We start from the raw sequence: 9,627 nt of genomic DNA, 5'->3' as shown, positions 1-9,627 counted from the left end.
TCAGAACTGACTAGGTCCCAGAGTAAGGATGGGTGCTGTTGAAGAGGCGAGGGTGGGGGAACTATGGGTAGCTACTTATGAGTCTAGGTGATACAGGTGTTGGCTGATGGCCAATATGGACAGCCCTAGGGATGCACGCGAATGTGTTCATTGGGAAGAGGCGTCGCCCAACGAGCAGCCACACCCACTGTGAGACCCACTAATGCAAAGTGTAATCTATATGGGAAGGAACGGAATAATCAGATGTAGACGTATATATGTAGAGCTATGTGTGTGTATATCTAGCTATAGCGACATAGAGATATGCGTCTCCCTCACCATAGTACGAATGTATACATACAGAGAAAGAATACAGATACATACCCACATATAAATATATACATATGCAGACAACCATAGACCCATATATCGTTAGATAGCAAGATATAAATATACATGTATGCATACATATGCAGATATATCTGTATATTAATGTAAATATATATATATATATATATATATATATATATATATATATATATATATATATATAGATATATATAGATATATATGTTACAGTAAAGATACACATGTATATAGCTAGGATATGATACAGCAGTTATGAGTCACATATGTTCACAGGCCATGCATATGGTGGTGGGAGGTCCAATAAAAAAACGTGTAACACATAGCATCACCCCCCCCCCCCAAGCTAGGCCGTTGAGATATACAGACACATAATAAAGGTAAACACACCACTGCTTCCCAGACCACTGGCAGGATACTATCAGTGGGAGAGACCTGCAAGGTCTAAACTTGAAACATAGACATCGATGTCCCTTCTGGGACACCAAAAATTAATGATCGGAGCCAGTCGCGGTAATAATTTATCAAACCAGGCTGTAGATGTACACGGACCAGTAGGTTGTGCAAGCCTGATAACACATGGGTCGACACAACATACGACATGTGTCCCGACATGGGGAGAGTGGGCAGTGTGTAGTGTTGTGTTTATACTGCACCTGCACCCACAGTGAGGAAGAGTGCTATAGAGGAGTGGCAGGTGGGAGAACTATGGGTGTGAGATTATGGGCCTAGGCGTACAGGTGTTGGCTGGCAGAGCTGTATTCGGACCGCTCCGGGGATGTAAGTAATATTCTGATATGGGCATAGCCGACAGCCGTTCCTCCCAACCCCTAAGAGCACATCCACTGGATAGTCCGTAAACCATTGGGGGAACACATAGGGACCATACCATTGAACTGTCCCCGATTACCAGGGACGTCCCTGATTTCGACTCAGATTCTAACTCTGTCCCACCTAAACCCTCTTAGAACTAGTGATATTAGGGGGAAAGGTGGTGGATTACACGTAAAGAATAACAGCAACAATTAAGAGTCATAAACAGCATGTACCTCAGACAATGTGTATGAATACATATGATCTGGGTCTGTCAATGTGTCAGGTTAATAGCACCTAAAATTTAAATGTGTCCCTGATGTTGATATGCATTTTCCCTGATTCAGTCTAAATTTTCCACAATCGTATGAGAGGTCTGATAGGGACAGAAAGCACATATTCTGCTGACTACCTTAGAAAGATGATAGAATAATAGGTATGCAGTAGCATTACTTGGCTGATGAATGTGGGTCCCAAAACCCAATTACTTGTCTGTATTGAAGAGTCTCAGTTCCCATGTATTGGCCATATGGGTGCAGATTGTAAGAGGAACACACAAATAATATGAATAAAACACTGAACAGGCCGCTGATTCCGTACAGTCGAACGGCATGCCGTCGCATTATGGGCAGCCATTCCCGATACTGTAGGCATGTAATCCAAGGTAATAGGCATCACAAGGTAATATAGTGGTCCTCACTCCCACCCAGGGGTGTGAGTGTCAGATGCAAGCACCAATGTCGGTACATTTGCAAGTGTGGGAGCGAGCGGGTGTAAGCCTGTTTGGCTACCAGTATGCGAGTATTACACTGGTAAAGCAATGTAGAGGCTAACTGAGTGTAAGAAGCTGTAACCAGAGGTAAGCATTGCTTAACACCACGCAAACCCATGTACACCTGCTCACAACTGATTTAATGTGCCTTAATCCCTCCATATCCAATGGCCTTGTTCTGCCTTGCAACAAAATAAACGGCCTCTGCAAGGCTCGGAACCAGGACCCTGCACCACAGCTAATGTGATTTAACAATATGCCATGGCAGATATACAGACATCGGACATTACCACAGACATATCATACAGCGCAGTCATTCAACAGTATAGGAATGTATCCCATCATGTAGAGGTATGTGTGAGTGTTTATGTCCAGCATATAGGTACATACATATATAGAGATATATCAGGAACATATCGTGTGGCAACAAAGAATTACAAACGAATGGAAAGGGAAACACCAGCGATGTCTGTATTATGTAGTGGTGTTGTCCTATGTACTATCAAGACTCCCTCAGACAGACATGTGTCAGTCATACACACAAACAGTTGTACATTGGCCGTATACATCACTCTGTGCATGTAATGTACATTAACACAACAGTACCTGTCCAATCATTATATGAGAACAGTATTCTTGTAAGGTGCTGTGTGCAACATCATCATCATGATAAAGGTAAATGGGGTAACCATAGAGGGACCGGTAGCATTGTGTGTGCAATGAGGTTGTCCGCATCACGTGTAACTGGACCATTTAGCTGTGATGTGCATACCAGGATCGTGCGCCTGAGGGACAGGGGTGAGGATAGTAGGAGTATGTTGTGATGCATATTACAGGGGTTACATGTGTCCAGTAGGCACGTGTGTGAAATGGACACTATGTATAGGGCAAATGTTGTCCTAGGAACCGTTTGGCCTTATGTTTCCGTAGGGTAAGAGTGGGATGTGGGGGAAAAAGAGTAGGTATGCCCATGGAGGATAGATAGGGTAGGATTACAGACAAGACAGCATACAGGGTTGGTATATGACACATGTGGGGAGATACACCTCAGACAGGGATGGGTGTTCGGCATTCACAAGCCCATGGGAACAGTGGAATGGAGGTCCCCATCTATAGTCAGCCGCCACTGCACCAAAACAGCTGCAAAGGAGGCAGTGCTGGGGGCTGTCCAGGAGGGGCAGCTTCATCCTGTAAATGTGACAATCCGCCCTTGAGCTTGCGTATCTGGCTTCAGTAACCCTTAGTGAGCCCCCAACGCACCACATCCTGGACTGCACGACAGCAGACATGTTCCAGTCTGGCCCTGCTCCCAGGGGGGACATGCCCCATCCTAAGTGGTGGTATCACCAGAAGGTGGTGCAGAGCCAACAGAGGTTGAGGTCCAAGGCTGGGCCTCAGATGTGTTGGTTCCCAGTGCCATGGTCAGCTGAAGTGGGACAGGAGGTTCTGCCGGGACCACCCAACCCATACAGCCTATGGTGTTGCAGTTTAAACACAGATATGGCTTAGTAATAGACAACAGCATTTAGGATTACTTACAACAGTATGCATAGATATGACCATCAACCCAACACAACAGATGGTATACATTTTCAGAGGGAGCACAACACATGCATATATACTGCATGACATCTGTATAATGTGTAGTAGACGTGTGACTGCAGCTATGAATAGTTGCACATTACTGGCTTGTCCCTGGGAACCCCAAACAGTGTCTGTCATACCACTGTTTCATGTGACATATGTCCAGTCAGGGATGCGGTGGCAGTAACACATCCCTATCACCATGTACTGTCTGCAATCCGTACACTATGCTCCTGCTGTGCACAGATGTGTGTTCAGTGTGTAACACAGGAAACAAATGGTTCCACACAATGACCAGTCCACAATCCACCCTACAGATGGGGGTCCCTCACGAACAGAGCACTGTCATGTCTGTTTTAAAATATGCAGAATAGCCATTACCACACACAACATGTTAAACAGGCAGTAGTCTCAATGCAGCATCACTACACTTACATGCTGTAGTCATGTCTGGCACATCACCCTCCTGTCTTTAGGCTATTTCCCACTGTGTATGATGTTTGAGGAACATCCAGATATCATCTGTGAAGCCGTTTCAAAACATCACATCCAGGTACCACTCACAGCGACTGACATGTCCAAACACCAACATGATGCTCCTAGATAATGTACTGTGTGTATGATGCGAATGGCTATGGGAACATCATCACAGCTGTTTCACATGCAATCAGCTAGAGCAGGACTGCAATAGGTGCAGAGGCCATCACCTGATCATGTCCATCACTTACAATACACATGCTGCTGCTGAGCAGGTGTACAACTCCACATCCACCAGAGAGTGTGTGGGAGGGACAGACAAAGTACATCAGAGAAGGGCTTGGAGACTAAACCCTAAGCATCGTCTGCCACATGCCTACCAGTACAGGTGTCAAACCCCTGACTGACTAGTCATTACTATTACATGTGCATATAGTTACTACATGTGCCACAAAGCAGACATATTGCTGTGCTGTAAGAACATATATGTGTGAAGGTGAGAGACATCTGCAACAGTGATATAACAGACATACATTAGGTGTAGCACACATGGCTGTCCACGTGAACGGATGCCATTGCCACCACAACCACACTCTCTAATGGACTCGCATAGACACTCTTTGCCAGGGCCACAAATATACTCCCTAACTACTTAGTTTGCCACACTGCAGTAATGCACAGGATGACATGCCCCACAGGGGATATCTGGAGGTTCTATGGGCTAGGGCATGGGAACGTGTTTGACATCTGTTGGTACACCAACGAGGGTTATACTGGGAGTGACTGTGGTTGGGAGCATCATAACCCACACGCAGACACAAGGTGCCAGTACTGACATGCATGTATGCATTGCTTCATGGGTGTGTAGTGGATGGCTGTGCAAGATGGCTGAACAAGGCTGGGTGAGGGGTAATCCTTGTCATTGTGCCACCCGACAATGGTGTGCAGTTTGGTACAGTGGTGTAGTGTCTGCAATGTCCCACACAGATGGGTATTGCATGAACTGCCCTGACATCCTGGTTACCCTTGTGTATGGCCATAGCTTTTTAATGCATGCCATGTCTGTGTTTGATAGTCCTTCACATGGACATTGCCTGGGATGTGCATGTCCCACAATACTGTACAGTGACATATACAGGTGTACCTGGTTTGGCAGGCACATGTTGTGTACACAGACTGTTATCCCCTGATATGCAAATGCTGGCCTGGTGTGGTGAAACCTGCTTTTAGTCAGCAGGCCGACCCTGCACCTGCATTGATAGCATGATACAGGTATTCCCTGGTGTCAGTGGCATTGGTCCATATAGGGCACATATGTATGGCATTGTATGACCTCTGTGGATCACATTTGATGGCACCACATATGTTGCAGGCGTCCAGTGGGGAACATAGTGAAGGCACATTGTCTGCAATTATGTGCCTATTGTACTGCTGTACAGGGTGCCATGTCCTCTGCAGCCTACTGCAATCACACCATGCCTACTATCTGTCATCAATGTGCATGGTACTAGCAACATAGCGGGATATCCTAGGCAAGTGTGTTTGTGTATGACACATGGGTGCAGGACATATACCGGGTACTAGTAGGGTTGCATACTTTGTTCACCAGGCCTTAGTCCCATGGCTGACTGACATCTGTACTCCTCGTGAAGTGGCCATTGTGTCATAAGACAGACACCATATAGGAAAACTACAAAATCCGCTCCCCAACATGTCCAGTGATTAGACACTCACAGCCACCTCCACACAGGCTCTGACAGCCAAACACACACACTTGCCATGTCCTGTATTCGAACCACTACCTACCATATCACACTGCAGCAATACGCATGTAGGGCATGCACTACGGTGATGACTGGGTTACAGCACTCCTAGAGGTGTATTCCTAGGTGGGTGACAACAGCAGGATTGACAAAGGTGTTCATGTGATTTGTGCAGAGAGTGCATACTCTACAAAGTATTGTACTTGTCTCTCGCTGACAGACAGACACACACACACACACACACACACACACACACACACACACACACACACACTCACACAATTGGCAAGTCCGGGATTAGTACACCGACCTAAATATTTTATCACACTATAGCATTACGCAGTTACAGAACGCGCTACTGAGATTACTGGGTCACAGCACTCCCAGAGGTGTATTTCTAGGTAGGTGACATCATCAGCCTTGCCAAATTTGGGTATAGGAATTGTATGGAGTGTGGGTAGTCTAAAAGCATAGTTCTGTCCTCAGACAGACGGAGACACACAAACAAACACACATGACACACAGTTGGCAAGTCTGGGATTAGAACACCGACCTAACTACTTTATCACACTACAGCATTACGCAGTTACAGAACGCGCTACCGAGATTACTGGGTCACAGCACTCCCAGAGCTGTATTTCTAGGTGGGTGACATCATCAGCCCTGCCAAAGTTGGTTATAGGAATTGTGTGGAGTTTTTGTAGTCTAATAGCATAGTTCTGTCCTCAGGCAGACGGAGACACACACACACCCAGTTGGCAAGTCTGGGATTAGAACACCAACCTAACTATTTTATCACACTACAGCATTACGCAGTTACAGAATGCGCAACCGAGATTACTGGGTCACAGCACTCCCAGAGGTGTATTTCTAGGTGGGTGACATCATCAGCCTTGCCAAAGTTTGGTATAGGAATTGTATGGAGTGTGAGTAGTCTAAAACCATTGTTCTGTCCTCAGGCAGACAGAGACACACGCACACAAACACACATTTGGCAAGTCCAGGATTAGAACACCGACCTAATTACTTTCTCACACTACAGTATTACGCAGTTACAGAATGCACTACTGAGATTACTGGGTCACAGCACTCCCAGAGGTGTCTTTCTAAGTGGGTGACATAATCAGCCTTGCCAAAGTTGGGTATAGGAATTGTATGGAGTGTGAGTAGTCTAAAAGCATTGTTCTGTCCTCAGGTAGATGGAGGCACACACACACACACACACACACACACACACACACACACACACACACACACACAGACACACACACACACACACAGACACAAACACATGCCAGTGGTGGGATCAGAACACCTGCCTATCTATAGATTACTATTACAGTACTACATAGTTACGAGTCGCGCTACAGAGACTACACATTTCATGGCTGTCATTATGACCTTCTAGGAATGCGGACATTAACAGGGATGCTCACAGTTAAGATGTACATACCTGTGAACTTGTGTATTCAAAGAAGGAATCCATCCTGAACTGGAGTATGCCCATCTGTGGAATGGATGACTACTTTCACTATACAGGGTTACAATGGCCATGCCCATACACATAGAGGCACATAACCAACACAAGGTGTCACTGGGCATGCTCACACACTTAGTAGCACAGGGCTGTTTGGAATGCACTATGTCTCCAACTACACAAGGTTATACTGGGCATGCTCATACACTTAGTAGCACAGGGCTGTTTAGAATGCACTCTGATTCTAAAAGGCCACAGTGGCCATGCTATTACAGTTAGATGTAAAGAACACATTGTAATGGACTCCAGTGTTAGTAGTTGTCATTGTTAGCAGGAACGCTGCACTACATATAGCTTACACCAGACATCTACACAATGTCTGCTGTTGTCCGTCACCTTAGATGTACCATTCTATACCAAGCACAATGCTACCACTCAGTGATGTCTTGCTAGGAGTGGCAACTGCTTGACCAACACAATGAGCCGATGTCCTGCTGTAATTATGAGGTTGTCCAGTGTTTGTCATTCTGGGATGACATGCTGAAAGTAGACAGGCCTTTGTCACATATCACATGCGTCCATGATTCAAGGCAGTGGGGATAATACCTAGGCCGCATTTGCCCATATAGTGCCATTCCAAGGCAAATGTCCTAAACACAGGATAACATCCTGACACCTGGAGGACAACTGCATTGTATGCTTATGCTAACCAGTGCTAGATGTGTAGCGTTTGTAATCACAACTGCTCACTGTAGATCCAACAATGGGGAATACTGACATCTGTGCAGTGAGGAACACCTGGCTGAAGGCTATTAAGCATCTGTTGGGTTGTTTGTTTCTGATAACTTGTTGAGTTAAACGCTTTCTCTAAACGCTCCTTTAGCTGTTTAAAACTTTCATTTAAAGGCTCACTGCTGTTTTTCTGCTGTGAGAAACATTTCTGCAGTTTGTTTCTAAGTAGTGTGGATATTTGTAGCATTATCCATATTCAGGCTTGTATTTGGGCCTAGTGTTTGTGAAGGCTGTGTGTCTGAGCACTTAGTCAGGGACATCTTGGTTTAGCCAAAGCCATCAGGCATTTCAGTGAGAGAGAATTGTTTAAGGTCATTGGCTGACTGAGGTCACCTGGACTACAGCTTAGACTAAGCACCTCATTGGTTCTTTTGAGCTTTTTTTTTCTAAAAGTTGTCTCAGGTTTTAACTTTCTGTTACCTAAGAAGTTGTGAGTGTTTCTGCCATTTCACACTAAGCTAAATGAAGGAAGGACACTGAGCAAACTCGGATCTATAATATATAACATTAAGTATCCTGTTTTTTGCTTATTTTATCAAGTTATTTATAGCACTTTGTGTACTATATATTTTTCTAGCTAGTTTCACTGTGTGTGAGGTATTAACTGGAAATTGTCCACTTTTATTAAGCATCTGTTGGGTTGTTTGTTTCTGATAACTTGTTGCAGTTAAACGCTCTCTCTAGAGGCTCCTTTAGCTGTTTAAAACTTTCATTTAAAGGCTCACTGCTGCTTTTCTGCTGTGAGAAACATTTCTACAGTTTGTTTCCAAGTAGTGTGGATATTTGTAGCATTATCCATATTCAGGGTTGTATTTGGGACTAGTGTTTGTGGAGGCTGTGTGTCTGAGCACATATTCAGTGACATCTTTGTTTAGCCAAAGCCATCAGGCATTTCAGTGAGAGAGAATTGTTTAATGTCATTGGCTGACTGAGGTCATCTGGACTACAGCTTAGACTAAGCACCTCATTGATTCTTGTGAGCTTTTTGTTTCTTAAAGTTTGTCTCAGGTTTCAGCTTTCTGTTACCTAGTTGATGGCTTTGCAGTTGCCCGCCCCTACTGTAAATTTGATCTGGGACCCTCCTCCCAGTCTAGTGTCATTACCTCATTCTACCCAATACAGGGAGAACATTTGAAAAGGCCAATCAGCTTAGTTTCTGCTACTCCTTTCTCTCTTTCCACTACAAAAAAAAAAAAAAAATGTCAAAGCTTGTTTCCTGCCTTTCCTGTGGGTAGTCTAGTCTGGATATAGATTTGCTGTGTCCAGGACTATTTGTAGGCTTCTAGGCTCCGAAGCCTTTCTGTGTTGGAGGGAAACCTTCTAGCTTAATTTTGTTTCTTAGAACTAGCCAGTTTTTTGTTTCAGCACTCAAGTCTGTTTCTTTCAGCTCGGCACTTGTTCAGAACTTATTGTAAGCACTAAATAAGCTACAAATTACTACAGCACTCAACTTTCCTCACTGTCTAGACTCTAGAGAAAAACAGTCTCTAGTACTTAACAAATAAGCACCTATCCAGGAATGTCTAAGGGTCAGCTCCTGGTGTCTTCTCCTGTCTACCTGATGAATCTGAGCATCTTGGGGCAATGCAGTAACTGCCTCATGT

The sequence above is a fragment of the Protopterus annectens genome, chromosome 2.part1 (assembly GCF_019279795.1).
Source record: "Protopterus annectens isolate FY-2018-M chromosome 2.part1, PAN1.0, whole genome shotgun sequence".
In the NCBI taxonomy this organism is placed as follows: Eukaryota; Metazoa; Chordata; order Ceratodontiformes; family Protopteridae; genus Protopterus; species Protopterus annectens.
The sequence above is the reverse complement of the archived record's forward strand: the minus strand, read 5'-3'. Positions refer to the sequence as shown.